The sequence below is a fragment of the Macrotis lagotis genome, chromosome X (assembly GCF_037893015.1).
Source record: "Macrotis lagotis isolate mMagLag1 chromosome X, bilby.v1.9.chrom.fasta, whole genome shotgun sequence".
Taxonomy (NCBI): Eukaryota; Metazoa; Chordata; class Mammalia; order Peramelemorphia; family Peramelidae; genus Macrotis; species Macrotis lagotis.
In genome coordinates this window covers 103,202,886-103,219,427 of record NC_133666.1, presented here as the reverse complement: position 1 = coordinate 103,219,427, position 16,542 = coordinate 103,202,886, and the positions used below count along the sequence as shown (strand labels likewise).

General features: G+C 32.5%; 1 protein-coding gene across 1 annotated transcript in view; it reads right to left on the bottom strand.

Annotated features, from left to right (window-relative positions):
* LINGO2 (leucine rich repeat and Ig domain containing 2) overlaps positions 1-16,250 on the bottom strand; it is a 380,445-nt gene extending 364,195 nt beyond the window's left edge. Inside the window, exon 1 of the mRNA XM_074203718.1 lies at positions 16,098-16,250. The gene's annotated coding sequence lies outside the window, so the exon portion shown is untranslated. The remainder of the gene's footprint in view (positions 1-16,097) is intronic.
* Between the last annotated feature and the right edge of the window lie 292 nt (positions 16,251-16,542).

Genomic DNA, 16,542 nt, shown 5'->3' with positions numbered 1-16,542 from the left:
CAAATCAGTAAGTAATTAATAAGTGCCTATTATGCTCCAAGATCTGTCCTATATGTTGGGAATAAAAAGAAAAGCAAAAAACAAAACATAATAACCCAAATCCAAAAATTCCTTGTCTCAAAAAAATTCAATGTGCAAAGGGAAGACATCTTGAGAAAAAAAAACTATATAAAAATATACAGTATAAATTGGAGATAATCATAGAAGAGATTGTTGTTTATAGATTGAAAGAAACTGTTTATAGATTGCTTATCTGTGAGCTGAAGGAAGCCAGGAAAATCAAGAGATGAACATGATGAAGAAGGGAATTCAAGGCATGGTCAGTTGACCAGTCAGTCAGATCAACAAAGAAAAGGCAGAGGTAGGGGATGAAGGATTATGTTAATTAAAGAACAAGGATTGGGGTGACTAGGTAGTGCACCTGCCCTGGAGTCAGGAGTACCTGAGTTCAAATCCAACCTCAGACACTTAATAATTACCTAGCTGTGTGGCCTTGGGCAAGCCACTTAACCCCATTTGCCTTGTAAAAACCTAAAAAAAAGGACAAGGAGGCCAGTTTCACTGAGTATGTAAAGGGAGTAAGACATAAGAAGACTGGAATGGTAGGAAGTACCAAATTATGCAATGTCTTTAAAGTCAAAGGATTTTATATTTGAAGCTGGAAATAAATGATGAAGCCACTGTAGTTTATGGAGTTAGGAGATGAAATGTTAAATGTATGCTTTAGGAAGATCTATATGAATAGAGAATGATCTGGGAGGGGAGAAACTTGAAGCAGGCAGGGGGGTGGGGGGAGGGAAGTAAGATTAGGGGAAAATTGTAAAATTCAAAATAAATAAAATCTTAAAAAAAGAAAAATAGTTCAGGCATGAGGTGATGAGAGCAAATAACAGGATGGTGTCAGAGTTCATTAATGGAAATTTTAATGAAGATAGAAATGACAGAATTTGGTAACCAAGTGGATATGGGAAATGAAAAAGATTGAGAAGTCAAAGAACATCATCTAAATTGCAAGTCTCAGTGACTAGGAAAATATTGCTGACCTCAACAGTAATGTCTGGAAGTGAGTAAAGCATGCAGGTAAAGATAATAGGGGTTTTTTTTTTTTTTGCAAGGCAATGGGGTTAAGTGACTTGCCCAAAGTCACACAAAAAGGTAATTGTTAAGTGTGGATTTGAACTCATGTCCTCCTGACTCCAGAACTGGTTCTCTATTCACTGCACCATCTAGTTGACCTCAAGATAATAGGTTTTTGATATGCTCTGTTTAAAAATGATATAGATACATGTCATACAGTTTGAGTTGTCTCATAGGTAGTAGAGATATGAGACTGGGGATCACCAGAGAGGTAGATGTTAACTGAATTCATGAGAATTTGGATCAACATAGGAAATAGTACAGACAGAGAAGAGAAGAGGGCTCAAGAGCTCAAGAGAGAACCTTAGAGGTTCACCTTCAGTTAGTGGGCATGAACTTGATGAAGATCAAAGGATAATGAGAAATGATCAAACAAGTAGGAGACAAAGCAAGATTGAGTAGTCTCATAAAAACCTAGAGAGAAGAGCATCCAGGAAAAGAAAATAATCAAGTGTTAGAGGCTGCAGAGAGTTCAAGGAGAATGAGGACTGATAAAAGGTCATTGCAACTGGCAATTAAGAAACCAGTGCTAACTTTGAAGAGAGTAGTACACAGCTTTTTTTTGGAGGGGGGCTCTTTCTTGCATCTTTTAGAAGCTATTCCATTAAGTATCTGCTAATTTCTAAGTGGTGTTATGTGTTATAAATAATTTATAGAGATGGTTGCATGATCTGTGAATTTTGAAATTTCAGGGAGTTACAAGTCAAGAAGGTCCCAGTACCATAGCATCTTAGCACCTTCTTTATATCTTAATCTTTGTTTCTTAGAGCACTGAAAGGTTAAGTAATTTTTGCAGCATCACATAATTAGTTTGTGTGAGAGTAGGGAATTTATCCAGATATTTTTGCATTCATAGATAGCTCTTAATCTATTATGCCAATATGCCTCATATCTCCAGTATTAAATGAATGAATAAATGAATGTTAGATAGAAAGAAAGAAAGAAAGAAAGAAAGAAAGAAAGAAAGAAAGAAAGAAAGAAAGAAAGAAAGAAAGAAAGAAAGGAAGGAAGGAAGGAAGGAAGGAAGGAAGGAAGGAAGGAAGGAAGGAAGGAAGGAAGGAAGGAAGGAAGGAAAGAAGGAAAGACAGAAGGAAAGAGAGAGAGTTAGATAATAGATAATTACATAACATCCTGATAAAGTACTTTAATAGGCAGCATGGTACATTGGATTTAGAACTGACCTTAGAATCAGAAAAGATCTGGGTTCTAGTCTGGACTCTGAAACATACTAGGATAAATCTCATCTTCTCTCAAAGCCTAAAATAATTCTCTTAGATTATAAATAAGATATGATTTCCTCATTTTGTCAGTGGAAGAAATAAAAGGAATTTTCCCACAGTACAGGTCTGGATACATACATATATATGTATGTATGTATATATATATATATATATGTATATATATATATGTTAAATATGTTAATATATATAGTACCTTAAGTTTTATTATGTACTTTCTTTATAGTCCTAAAATTAAACTAATTCCTAATATTAAACTAATTAAACTAATTACTAGTATAAATCCAACATAGTCATCATATATGAGTGTTACAAATTTACTTGCTAGTATTTTTACTAAAATATTTGCCTCAGCCTTCATTAGAAAAATTCATCTATAGTTTTCTTTCTGTTTTAGTGCTCCTTGGTTTAGGTGTTAAAACCATAGTTGTGCCATAGAAAGAATTTGGTAGGATTTTTTGCTTATTTATTTTATCTAACAATTTATGTACTATTGGAATTAGTTGTTAAGTGTTTAATACAATTCACATGTAAATCCATTGGAACCTGGGACTTCAAAACTCATTTAATCCAACCAGAACCTCAGTAAAATACTCTATAAAGTTTCTGTCACCCAGAGTTTAAAAATAACCTGAAAAGATCTATATATAAGGAAAATAAGTCTAACAACAGCATGAATGATGATTTGCAGAGAAAGAGAGTAAAAGCTGGAAGATAGTTTATAGAATATTTGCAGTAATTCAGATGGATCTTAATTAGGGATCTGAACCAAGGAGAAGTCAGTGGAATTAAAACAGAAGAGACCAATGAGAAAAATACAGATGAAAGAATCAAAAACTCTAACTGATTGAATATGAGTCCAAGGATAGTTAAGTGCCAAATACAGCAAAGTGATCTTAAACATAAGCTACTAAGCCACTGGCAGAAATAATGGAGTGAGAAATAAAGTTATTTTTTTGAAAAATACTAAATTTAATAATTGTGGACAGAAATCTGAGGTGTCAGTAAGGTGTCCTTATAAATAGTTGTAGATGTGTGTCTGGAGCTCAAGAGAGCCCTCTTTGCTAGAGACACATTGGGGAATTATGCGCTTAGAGGTGGTATTTGAAGATGTAGGAGTGAATGGTATTGCTTAGGGAGAGAATATGGAGAAAAGAGTGTTTGAGAATGAATCTTAAGGGCTATTTACTTTAAGAGGTCAAGAAATCAGCTATGGAGATAGAAACACTAGATGGACAGGCAGAAGAAGAATGGAACATATGTCTCTGTAGGTAATAGAGAAAACAGTATCAGTTTCAAATTCTTCAGGACAGTCAAGAAGGATGAATATTTGAATAATAATAACAGACAATTTATACAGCACTTTAAAATTTGCAAAATTCTTTATGTGTTATCTCATTTGATATATTGGAATCTAATGACACTTATTAGGACATTAAAATCTCTCATAAGACTTATGATCTCTTATCTAGTCTTCCTGCCTCCAGTTTCCTCCCATTTCTAATTCATCCTTTATTTCACTGCTTAAAGATATATTCATAATTTACAAGTCTAATCATAACATTCCTTTGCCCAAAATCTTTGAGGATTCCTAATAAGAATTTTTTATTTTATTATTTAACACCCTTCCCCATTACTCCCACTCCCTGCCATTATGGTCACAACATGTCTTTTACAATATTTTATATGATTCCCCTTGATAAATTTTCAGTTCCAGTTTCAGTTGTGAGGACTTATGGAAAATTGTGTCAAATTTGGTTGCCTGTGGAGAAGTTAATTAGTGTTGTATGTCACTATCATACAGCATGCTTATCTAGGTTCTGGATGATGAAAGATGTTCTCAAGCTTTCCCAGTCATCACTGGAGTGAAAGAAAGCTGTGTGCTTGTTTCCATTCTTCAAAAGAGGATGGACATAGTATTAAGGCCAGCTACCACAATGATGGTAAATTCTTTAACTTGAAAAAAAGGCTACAAGCCAAGATGAAAGTGCAGGGAAAATTCTTCCAAGATTTTCTGTTGTTTGCAGATGATTGTGTTCTCAATGCAGCTTCTGGAAATGACATGCCACAAAGTATGGATTGATTCTCTGCTGCTTTTGCTAATTTTGGCCTAAAAATTAAAACTAAGAAGACACAGGTGCTCCATCAACCAGCACTATGCCATCCATATGTGGAACCATCAGTTTCAGCAGGAGAACTTTTTAATACTGTGGAGAAGTTCACATATATTTTCCAGGGATGTATACAATGATAATAAGGTTGACACATATATTACCAGGACTAGCTCAGGCTTTGTGAGGCTCTAAAGGGAAATGTGGGGGAGAATTGTCAAACTAAAAATCTATAGAGCTGTTGTGCTGACTGCATTGTTTTATGACTGTGAAACCTGGATTGTACTATGCCAGGAATTAGAATAATTTCCATTTTAATGGTGATCTCAAGATCACCTTGCAAGATAAGATAGAATTAGAAAAAGTAATGCAAGGACATTCTCAAGTTCTCTCTTCAATACTATGGAATTGATTGCATGACAGTGGAGACATGAGAACAGGACTGTCTACCATGGCATGCCCTCATTGGAGAAGATACTGTGATGTATGAGCAAACTGAAGTAGCTCAAAAGAAGTGCATTAAGAAAATCCACCACAATACATGAACTATTTGTGTCTGACCTATGGAACAGCATTGGGATCTCATATTGGTCTGATTAGCCACAGTCCAATACATTGTAATTTGACCTCAACATAGTAATGCCATTTTGATACTCTTTGAGAATGAAAGATGACAACCAGGAGTTTCAGGTCCAGACAGACTGAAGTATATGCTGCCTTTTTTCTGTCTCCATGACTTTGCATAAAATGCCTCTCCACGATGCTTGGAATTGCTTTATCCGATTGGGGATAAAGTACGAAATTGGATTCATGAAGACCTGGGTCTGAATTCTGCTTTGTACTTGTATGCACAATAGCTGCATTAAACAAATTATTTGATTTCTCTCAACCTTGGTTTCCTTATAGGTTAAATAGGGATAATTTTAACAACTAAACCTTATAGAATTTTTAGATTTAAATGAGTTCATCTATACAAATCTTAAAGTGCTATTAATTATGCAATTAATATGCTATTAATTATATTATATTTTCAAGATTATTTTATTATTGTTGTCACTCAGGAAATGAAAGGCCAGTTCAAATTCAACCTTCTCCCTAAATTCTGTTTGCCTCAGTCTGAAGTGATCTCTCCCTACTCAGACTTCTCATAGAAATATGGGTTTCTAGTTGACATTCACCATAAAGCATAATATTCTCATCAGTTTTCATAGGTTTAACACTTTATAGATATATACTTTATAGATAAATTCCAGATTGATATATCCAGTCCTAGATTCTCTCAAATGTTTTGGTTTCATATCACAGACTTCCTATTGAATATTTCTAATTGAGTAGAGTATACTGTAGGCATCTCAAATTCACCATAACCAAAAAAACAGTACCTAAACATTCTTCTATTTTGAACTTTCTTATTATTGTTGAGGGCACTGTTGCCCTTACAGCATAGTTATCATCCTCAATTTTTCTCTCATGCCTTGTATCCAATAAATTTGTCAAATTTTGTCATTTATACTTCATAGTATCACTCTTGCATATCCCCCTTTTTAATACATCTATAGCTACAACTCTAGTTCTTACCCTAATAACCTCTTGCCTACAACTGTCTTCTAATTGGATGCCCTGTCTCAAATCTCTCCTCATTCTTAATCCATCGTCACAGATACCTAAGTGATTTTACTAAGGCAGAGTGTTTGATCATGTCACTCATTTACCCAAAAAACTTCAGTGGTCACTTAATGCTTTTAAGATCAAATATAATATCATTTGTTTAACCTTTAATGCTTTTCACAACATTGTGCCTTCTGTCTTTTCAGTTGTTCTATATTTTCCTCATTTGTACACATACCACAATTCCAGATATTTTGGCCTATTTAAAATTCTCAGGCACAACATTCCACCTTTTATCTCTCTATTTTTCCTCAGTTTCTCCTACCTCCTTACCTTAACTTCTTAAAATACCTGGCTTTCTTAAAGACAAAGTTCACATGCCATCTCCTATAAGAAGCAACTTCTAGTTCACTGTGTTTCTAGTTGTCTCTTTTAGGTTATGTTCCATATACTGCATATATATATATATATATATATATATATCTTGAATATATTTATTTTAATGTCATCTCTCCCACTAATGCCATCTCTCCCAAGTTCCTTGAGGACACAGACTAGTTTTGCTTTACTCTGTGGCTAGAACAGTATTTTAATACAGAAAATGTAAGCATTTATATCTTGGAATCCTTTGACACTCTGTTGAATCAGCTTTCTATGAACAGTATTTTTAAATGCATAAAAGAAAATACCTAGAGTTACAAAGAAAACCAATCATATTTCTATAATTATGTTTTTTTCCCATTCCAACTAATGGGCCCCCTGACAAATGCTAATTGACTATTTGTTTGATATATTATAATTATTTGAATATATGTGTAGTACCCTCAACCTCTTTAAGCTATGGGGATAGAAATTGTCTAATTTGGTGTCTATGTTCAATAGTTTTTGCAATAATTAAATCTATAGGACCAACTTAAGTATACAAAACATTCTAAGATATTACAAAGCATAACACTGTTTGTATTGGACCATATAACAGAAGCACTTGCAAGAGTAGGAAGGTTTGGAAATTTTATATGAAAGCAGACTAAGGGAGTATCTTTATTTAAAAAAAAAACAAAGGGAATAGCTACTCATGGATTTAGACATGAGGTTTAATGTATGAAAAACAGGGTCTCCTCTTGATATTAATAGACCTTTGCAAATTCCCTTGTAGATAGATTATTTTACTCTTCCAAAAAAAGTATAGTCTTTCTTGTGAGAAAAAAAAAAATTTCAAAGTGACAATATGGTATAAACCATGGTAGAGGCAAATTTTTCCACCTTAAGTAAAATGAATTGTATGGATTGTTTTCTTCTCACCTCATCTTTGATAAAGCTCTGTCTAAAATCATGTGTCTGTACTAAAAGTCTAATTATTGCAAGTTCAATTAAGGGTTACAATTCTGTTTTCAAGGTTATTTCTTTGGATGGAAAAATAATGAAATTAATAATGGTATTGGATTTAAAAGAACAATGTAATTTCTACTTTTTAATATGTAGTTTTCATATAATTTTTTTCTTAATACTAGTTATACAGTATCCCTCTTTAGAAACCTAAGAGTTTTAAGAGGAAAAAAAAAATTAAACCTGAAAATATACATGCTGTTTGATTGATGACAGAGGCGCCAAAGGATAATCTGCATAGGTGTATATTAGAGCATTTTCTCACTACAGAATTTAATCAATGAACCATGATGATTCATTTGCTACCAACTTATCATTTCAAAGACATATTTAGAGATTCTAAATGTGTTTTATTGATTCTAAATACAATAGCTTAAAATGCAAATTCCTATTTCTGAGGTCTATATAAAGAAGTTTTATCTTGACACAATGATACATAGCAAAAAGACTTAATTTAGTTAGCTCTCTGAACAAAAATAGATCTTTAATTAGGATGTTAACACCAAAATCACATAACTCTTTAATACTTATTTCTTTACTTCACCTCAAGAAAAAATGGATAATGCCCTTGCAATCAAGATTTTCTCCAACCTGAAGTATAGGATGCTTTATGAAAATCTACTTTTCCAAAGAAATTAGAAAGCATGTATGGTCAGTTGCAGTATGGCAACAGAAAACATATTGGTATACATCACTAAATTGTAATACTTTTATGTCTAAATAGATTCAGTGAAACAATTCACAGTTTGCCATTTTGTCTCTTATAAGAGACACATAAGAAATCCTCTCAGGGGCAGTTAAGTGGCACAGTGGATAGAACATATTAATTTGGCGATTGGTTCAGTGGTGGTATCTAGGTCTTACACCTCTGATTGAATATTTCTATGGCAGGCCATGGAGCATATTGTTAACTACATTAATTGGTGTTTATGGAAAATTGTCTTACATAAAAATAACCTCTAAGAATTAAAACAATCCCCAATTGTCATAGAATGGGCTCCACTGTGAATTCATGACTTTTTCCATCAGTGGGGTATTTGAGCAAATTTCTTTTTTTACTTTTTACATAAGTAAGTCATTCAGGGTCTCTAAAATTCTACCATTGCCCCCAAAAAATCATAAAAAGAGATAGATATGCATGGTGAAGTATGCATGTGGAGATTTCTTTATACCTAACTATTTAGTGTAGCTTTCACAGTTCACATTTATATAATGCTTTATAGGTACAAAGCAAAGCATATCTTTCCCCCGTCTAGAAAAAAAGTTTACGAAGTTGAAAAGTTGAACAGGACCTCAGTTTATACCTCTGATCTTGAAAAAGTACTTGAAAAAGAGTATTCTGTTGAAACGTTTCTGAAAGTTGGTCATCCAGCCTTTCCTTAAAGATGATCAAATGAGATTTGCCCTCTAAATTCTTATGTAGCCTATTACTTTTGGATAGTTCTAAATTTTAGGAAGTTGTCTGTTACATCTTGATATGGATGTAACAATTGATTGTCAAGAGTCAGCTATAGCTGATTCAATTTTTAATTTTTTTCATGTGAGTATTTGCTCCTCAGTAGATGGTAATCTATACAAATTAGGGTTTGATGAATTGTTTTATGGATTGTTCAGATTTAAGAAAGTATTACATATTAACCTGAAAAATGTATATATACATTTTTCCCCCTTAGGGGAACCAAGTCCATTCTATATTTCTCAACAAATATTGCTGAGCAGGAGAGCAGTAGAAGGTTCACTGAATGAAGTTATTACTGAATTGGAGACTGGGTGACTGTAAGCTTAAAATAATAACAACAATAATAATAACCAGAATTTGTAAAGTGTTATAAAGTAAATCAATTATCTCATTTGAGTCTCTCAACATCCATACTTAACATCTATCCTAATTTGGTTATTCATCTATCCTTCTGCCTCTGTACAATGAATTAAAAGTCTATCTTTCAGATGACAATTATTTAAATACTTGATGATAATTACTCTTTCCCTGCCCCATTCTTCCACTCCCTCCCACCCCCCTTCCCAGTCACTCAGCTTAACTCCTTTAGGATTAACATTCCCATCTTTTTCAACCCTGCTCTTTATTATTCTGGGTACCTTTCTCTAAATACTCTCTAGCTTATCCAGGTGTTTATATTTGGCTCAAATAACCTTTTTGATAATAAAAGCTTCAATCACATAGAATGAATGAACTTTGGTAGTTTATCAAAGAAGCTTATAATAATGATTGGGCTCAAAAAAGTTATTGAACTGAATCCTGATGTTCTTAATGTTCAATTTTCTCAACAAAGCAGGGAGAATAACTTGCCCTGGCTTATCTGTAGGTTAAACTTATAAAGGTTATGCTGAAGGTCATTTTGATTCTAAATATATCTTGCTCAGTTTTCTTTTTCCTTCTTATTTTCTCTAGTCTTAAAGAGTTCCCTATGCTGTTGAGTAAATGTGTATGGCACTTGATGCAAAGCTGTATTTTCAGTAGTTACTTAACTAATTTTTAAGTAAGCAGGGTAAGTAACGTTGGCCATCTCGTTTTTTTAGTTGTAAAAAAATTTCCTGCGATCTCAAGTTATGTTCACAAAGTTTGAAATACAATGATTGACAAGATGATAAAATAATGGGGAGATGGATAAAGTCAGAGATAAAAGTCTCAACCGCCCCTCTTTTAATTGAAATATAAATTTCCAGAGCTATATTTAAGACTTCATTTCAATAAAAGATCCATTAAAATTTTTTTCTTTTGCAACATGACACTTATGGTGCACTGCATGAAGAGGAATTTAAAAACACCTATATAAAAATCTTCAGTGTTGTTCAATCAGATACATGACCAGATTCTCCAAAATAGAATTAACTGTCTCAATTATCTGTTAGTGTTTAGGACTTCATTTTTAGATAATTCTTGAAGAAGTTACATAATTTGCCACCTAAACTGGAAGAACTCCCTCTTTAATGCCTCCTTTTGAAGTCTTAAGCAACAAAATTCATTTGATGTACCTTTTTGAACCAGAATTCTTTCTTGATCCTGCTATTTTCTAGGCCTTTCACATTTCTTCTCAAATGATCACATGTATATGTATATGCTTGCCTTTAGGGCAAAGATTGTTTTTCCTTTTTGTCTCTGTACCCTCCAGTGCACTGCACACAGTAAGTGTTTAAGAGATAGATGTTTGTTGGGATCTGACTGGATGATGTCCCTAAAACATCTTCAGTGGCAAAAATTCCTAATTTTCCTGCAGTAAACAGGAAAGTTATTAAACAGCAAAATTGCAGACCATATTAAATAGGTTTGATATAAAATATATTTCTGTTTTTCAGTTCCACCTTGGTAACTGCAAAAGGTGGAGGAATTATCCAAAGAGCTGTGAAAAGTTCCTAGTAATATACTAACTTTATAGCTTAATGCTTTTTTTGTACATCAGCACAAAGTAGTGTCATCTGAAGGTAGGCAGTCTTTATTTTAAAATGTTCTTAAAAAATAAAAATTCTTTTAATTTCAGGACTAAACTGTATTTTCTTAAGGTAGGTATTAAAACTTTTCAAAAACAGAAGTGGGAAGCCACATATCCACTAAGACCTATCTTCTTTCTTACCCAGCTTCTATCTTAAAAAAAAACTGTCACTTTCATTCAAACAATGTGAAACCAAAAATAATTTTAAAATCATACATATAACAAAACTGTGTAATACAGTTTTCTTCCTTTTTAAAAGTTAATCTTGGGGTGCTTTGACACAGAGGATAGCTCCGTGAAAACTGGACCCAGGAGGACCTGAGTGATTTAAACTCAATAGACACTCAATATTTACTAGCTGTGTGACCTTGGGCAAATCAATAATCACATTGCCTTGCAAAAAAAAAAGTTCATCTTAGTCTGGAAATATGCAAAGCCTATAGTTTGAACAATTTTTTAAGTGGAAATATGTGACAGTAAAATTAATCACCTACATATTCTATATGTATATCATAATTAACTTGATCTTCTTAAATTATATAGCTTTTGAAAAAAAGAGATAAACATATCCCTGAGTAGATAGAGAAATAGATACCCATAAGAGGATTTTTCTAGCACTTTCACTCTCAAAAATTTATCTACAAATTCTCTTAAAATCCCTAAAAAACTCAGATCAAACATTTTTTACCCAGATCAGACCTTTTCTGATCCTCTCTACCTCACAAGATTCTAATTATTCTTACAAAAACAACTACCATTTATTTTGTATATAATATGAACATTTTTATTCTCTATATTTATATTTACTTTTTATGTCCCCTGACAGAATTTAAACTCTTTGAGGATGGGAGTCATTTTATTGTTATCTTTGTATGTACAGAATTAAGTACAGCTCTGACACATAGTAGTCATTTAGTACTTTTTTGCTTGCTTGATAGAGTACTTTATTTTTTTAATTTATTATTTTCTATGAACAAAAAAAAATTATTTCTCTTCCTTCTCCCTCCATTATTGCAGAGAAAAACAAAACATTTGTAGCAAATATGCTTAGTTAAACAAAGCAAATCCCCACCTTAGCTATGCATGTCAAAAAATATTTTTTCCCTGTATTCTAAGTTAATCACTTCTCTATCACAAGGTGGGTAAAATGATTTTTTTCAGTCATTGACTGTCTAGTCCTGGCATACATCAGAGTCCAATTGGTTAAAAAGTATTTATTAGGCACTCTATTAAGTACTAAGTTATACAAGGACTAAAAAATAGTTCAGGCTCTTAAGGGTCCCATGTTTGTGTGCATACATGCAATTGTGCATATATCTATATTTATAACTATATCTATATATTGTACCCTGAGTAATATAACACACATATATATGAATTTTTGTACACTTACTCTCTTTGTGTATGTATGTGTACAAACAAACATAAGGTAATTTAGCAATATTCTCAGAAACATTAAGGGGAATCAGGAAGACACTATCTTCATCTAGAGAAGTAACTGGGAAATAGAAGTATGAACAGAATATTTTTATTTTTATGTATCTCTTTGCATCTAATGGTAGTTATTTCCAGGGTGGAGGAAAGGGAGATAAGGAAAAACTGAAAAAAAATATAATGTATATTTGGAATTGCAGTTTCATGTAGAATTATTTTTTAAATTGTACTATGTCATAGAAATGCTTTATTATGCTCTCATTTGTAAATAAAATATTTTTTTAAAAAAAGGGGGTAGAGAGGGTTATCACATCAGGGTTTTACCATACAGAGGAAATCACTGATCAGTAAAAAAAAAAAATTAAAAGAAAATAATCTTGTACAAAGATCTGTCTTAAGGCAATTCTAGAGAAATATGCTTATAAAAAGTTGAGTGGTTACTTATTTTTTTTTAAATCTAATAATTTCTCAAAAATCAGAGAATCATTAAGTGTCAGACCTGGGAGGGAATTTAGAGGAAAATCTTCCTTAGTGTTGTCAAACTTAAATAGAAAATGGACCCATTAATGTGTATATAAAGTTCCCTTTTAACTTAGCTTTAATATATATATATATATATATATATATAATAAAATATAACATGTAATATTATCTCTGTTTTATAGTATTTTTACTTATTTTGTTGAATGTTTTCTAAACACATGCTAATATGATTCCTGTGACACTGGAGAATGTTATAGGATAACCCAGTGTTTGATATTTTGCTTTATCTCAATTCTTTATTTTACAAATGAGGCATATGGAGATGAAATAATTCTTGTAGTCCTACTGACAATAATATAAACCTTTGATTTTTAATCTGGGTTCACTGATACTAGAACTAATGCATGAAGACTTCTTTCGTAAAAATAACTGAAACAAAAGAGAATTTCAAGTTTAGAGTTCAAATGCAGGTTTTGCCACATATTTACTGACTAGGTTTCTTGACTTCCTTTTTTGCACCTCATTTTTCACACACACACACACACACACCCCTACAGACAGTTGGATGAATGGATGGATTATAAAGGGACTGGACAATATTATCTGTACTATTCCTTTTAGAACTAAGTTGGTCCATTTTATGTGGAACTCTGCCATAAGAGACATTTCTACCAAGATAACAAAGGGCTGATAACAGGAACAGGAATAAACTGAGACATTCTTAGAAAAGCCTTGGTACACATATTTCAAATTCTGAAAGCAAACATCCTCTCTACTCTACCTTTTCCTTCTTAGCAGGCTTCAGTAAGATAAGTACTGTTCAACTTCTCTTTAATGTGGGATCATTTGCTTCTTGTTTTCCCTTTGACTGGGGAAGGAAATAAGGAGTGGAAGAGAAAAGCTATTTGTCCTATTTTGTAGCAGAAATTTGGACATTTCTGGTTTTTCATTTAATTGCTTATCCATGTCACTATTCTACACATGTAGCTGTTATTAAAACTATCTGTCCATTTACCCTGAATTTATTTACCAATAACATGTCATTTGAGATTAAGAGTGGAAGTATTCAACTAATAGCAGAAAGGGTTTTTAAACAATCAAAATATTTATATGTGGAATAAGAGTTTATATTACTTCAGGCAATAAACTATATATAACAATTGATATGTGATTACAGATCTTTTAAACTGAAAGTATCTGAATGGCTAGCCAACACTCTGTCATCTTGTGTCCTCTTAGTATGATTTCTCCAAATGTATAAGAGGATACACACATATATTTTAAAATATAATTTCTTTTAAATGATCACCTGAGAATGGTTTTCCTCAGTTGATCTGAATGAGAGTGTTGAGGTTTATTATCTCCCATAAGCAACTACCTGCTGGTCCATCTTCTAAAGAAGCAAAATTCTCTAATATTTGTGTAACAAAAGGACTGTTATACTTGAAATAAGGAAGCTAAGTGAATGCTAGTCAATTTATCATACTATAGAAGCATGTCATAAAGAATGCTGTTAGTCTAAAGAGTGGCAAGGAATCTTAATAATTAATTCTGAAATTTAGGCATGAACAAATTTTGGTACATTTGTTCATTTTGTGCTAGTTTGTAAATTCTGATATCTTTCAAGAATAAAATGTCATGAAGAACAGAATTCTATATTTACAAGAACAAGTCAAAAAAGAAATTGCATGAATTACTGTCTTTCATTACTTTCATACTTCATTTAACTTCTCTATAAAACTGCAATTCTTTTTTTCTTTTTAGGATTTTGAAAGACAAATGGGGGTTAAGTGGCTTACCCAAGACCACACAGCTAGGTAATTATTAAGTGTCTGAGCCCGCATTTGAACTCAGGTACTCCTGACTCCAGGGCCCATACTTTATCCACTTCACCACCTAGCCACCCCTATAAAACTGCAATTCTTGAAGATACCAAAGCATAGATATTTGGAGCAGAGGAAGATACAAAGTTTTGCTCCCCCATCAACCATTGTCCTACAGTCTGAGAAACTAGGATAACTAACCAACATATACGCACTATAATATCATTTGTATTCAAAAAGTGTTCTTTTCTTAGTCTATCCAGTTCAATTCTTCTATCATACAATACATTGGCAGCACCCTCCTGCTGGATTCCTTCTCTAATCCTCTCCAGTTCCCTTGTGATCTACTTGGTTATAAAGAATTATCCTTAGATGAATTTTATTTCGGTGTTTAAGTTTTATTTGTGATTTTTCTCTCTTGTCCCCCTTCAATGATAGACACTGATCTACCACAGAACCATTTACATGAAGAGGCATTTGCTGCCAAATATAGGAATGATTGGAGGAACTTGATCAATAATACTTTTCATTTTAAGAAAATCCTGCCAATGGAAAAAGAGATATTTTAACAGGTTCCAGTATTTGGGCTCTCCATAAGTTAATTGTACTTATAATTTCTTTACAGAAGCATTTGAAATAAGTATTTTGAACACTAGCTTATATTCAAGTCTTCCTTTGGAAAGTCCAATATTCAGAAAGTATAAACAGCTAGGATGTTCAAAAAGGTGAAAAACACAGAAAATAAGATTTTTACTCCTTCCTACAATTAATAAAATAAGAGATGATTGCAAAGAAAAAGAAATTTCTTTTCCATTATATCACATCTCCTCCTATTCCAAGAATAGAATACTGTAGAAAAACAAAAGAAATTATTTGAATAAATGTATAACATTATAGGATAGGTGGGCTATAATTATTACAAAATTCCTATTTAAAACTCTAATTCAGTTAGCACAAATTTCACAAATCACTATCCTTAATAAAACAATCCATATGATGTTATATGTGTTAAAATAACTAATATGAAACATTTAATTCCCATTTGTATAGTTTGGAAAATACTTGACAGAATACTACAAAGTTTAAAAAAAATTCACTTGTAAATTATATTTTAGGAGAATTATAAATTAAAGTAGATCTGTAGTTTGGAGTTTCAGATTATTGTTCTAAGTCAGTATTCCTATGATTTCCTTACATGTATCTTTAAATAGCCTTTGTCTCATCTAGAGAGGAAAAAGACTCTATTATAACAATACATATATAATATATATACATATATATATTTTTCTGAAATATTCTAGGTAAAGGAGCACATTTCTTCAGAACCTGGAAACAAATAGAAAAGCTATGCATTATGCAATGTATCTGACAGTCCACAGAAGCCTGAATGCCAGTGATAAATGATTAGCTTGATTCTCTGAAACTTACCTGTTTTCCTGTTTTTAAAAGTCCAGTCCTTGCTGTCTACCATGTAAAGTTCTTGGCCACTGGGTGAAATCCAAACAGGATAGTTGATCATGATAATTCCAACATGTCATGGATAGAAGCATCTCCCAGGCCCCCACACTCCAACTGCTTGAAATGAACCTGCAACAAATAAGAGATCCCTTCATTTTAACTGAAAAATGGTCAACCATGTCCTGGGACCAGGAAGCATCTGTCTCTTAATCAATAAGGGCATCATAAAATAGTGTGTGGGCAATCATAAAAATCTCTCAATATACTTCTAAACATCAAGACAGAAGGACTGAAGTTTATGTTCTTCAGAAGGTGTTTACCCAGAGTGTATGCCTCTCCTTCATTGATCTATTTAAACTGTCATGATTAATAAACAATATTTATATTAAAACCCTAGCACATCACAGTGCATCTC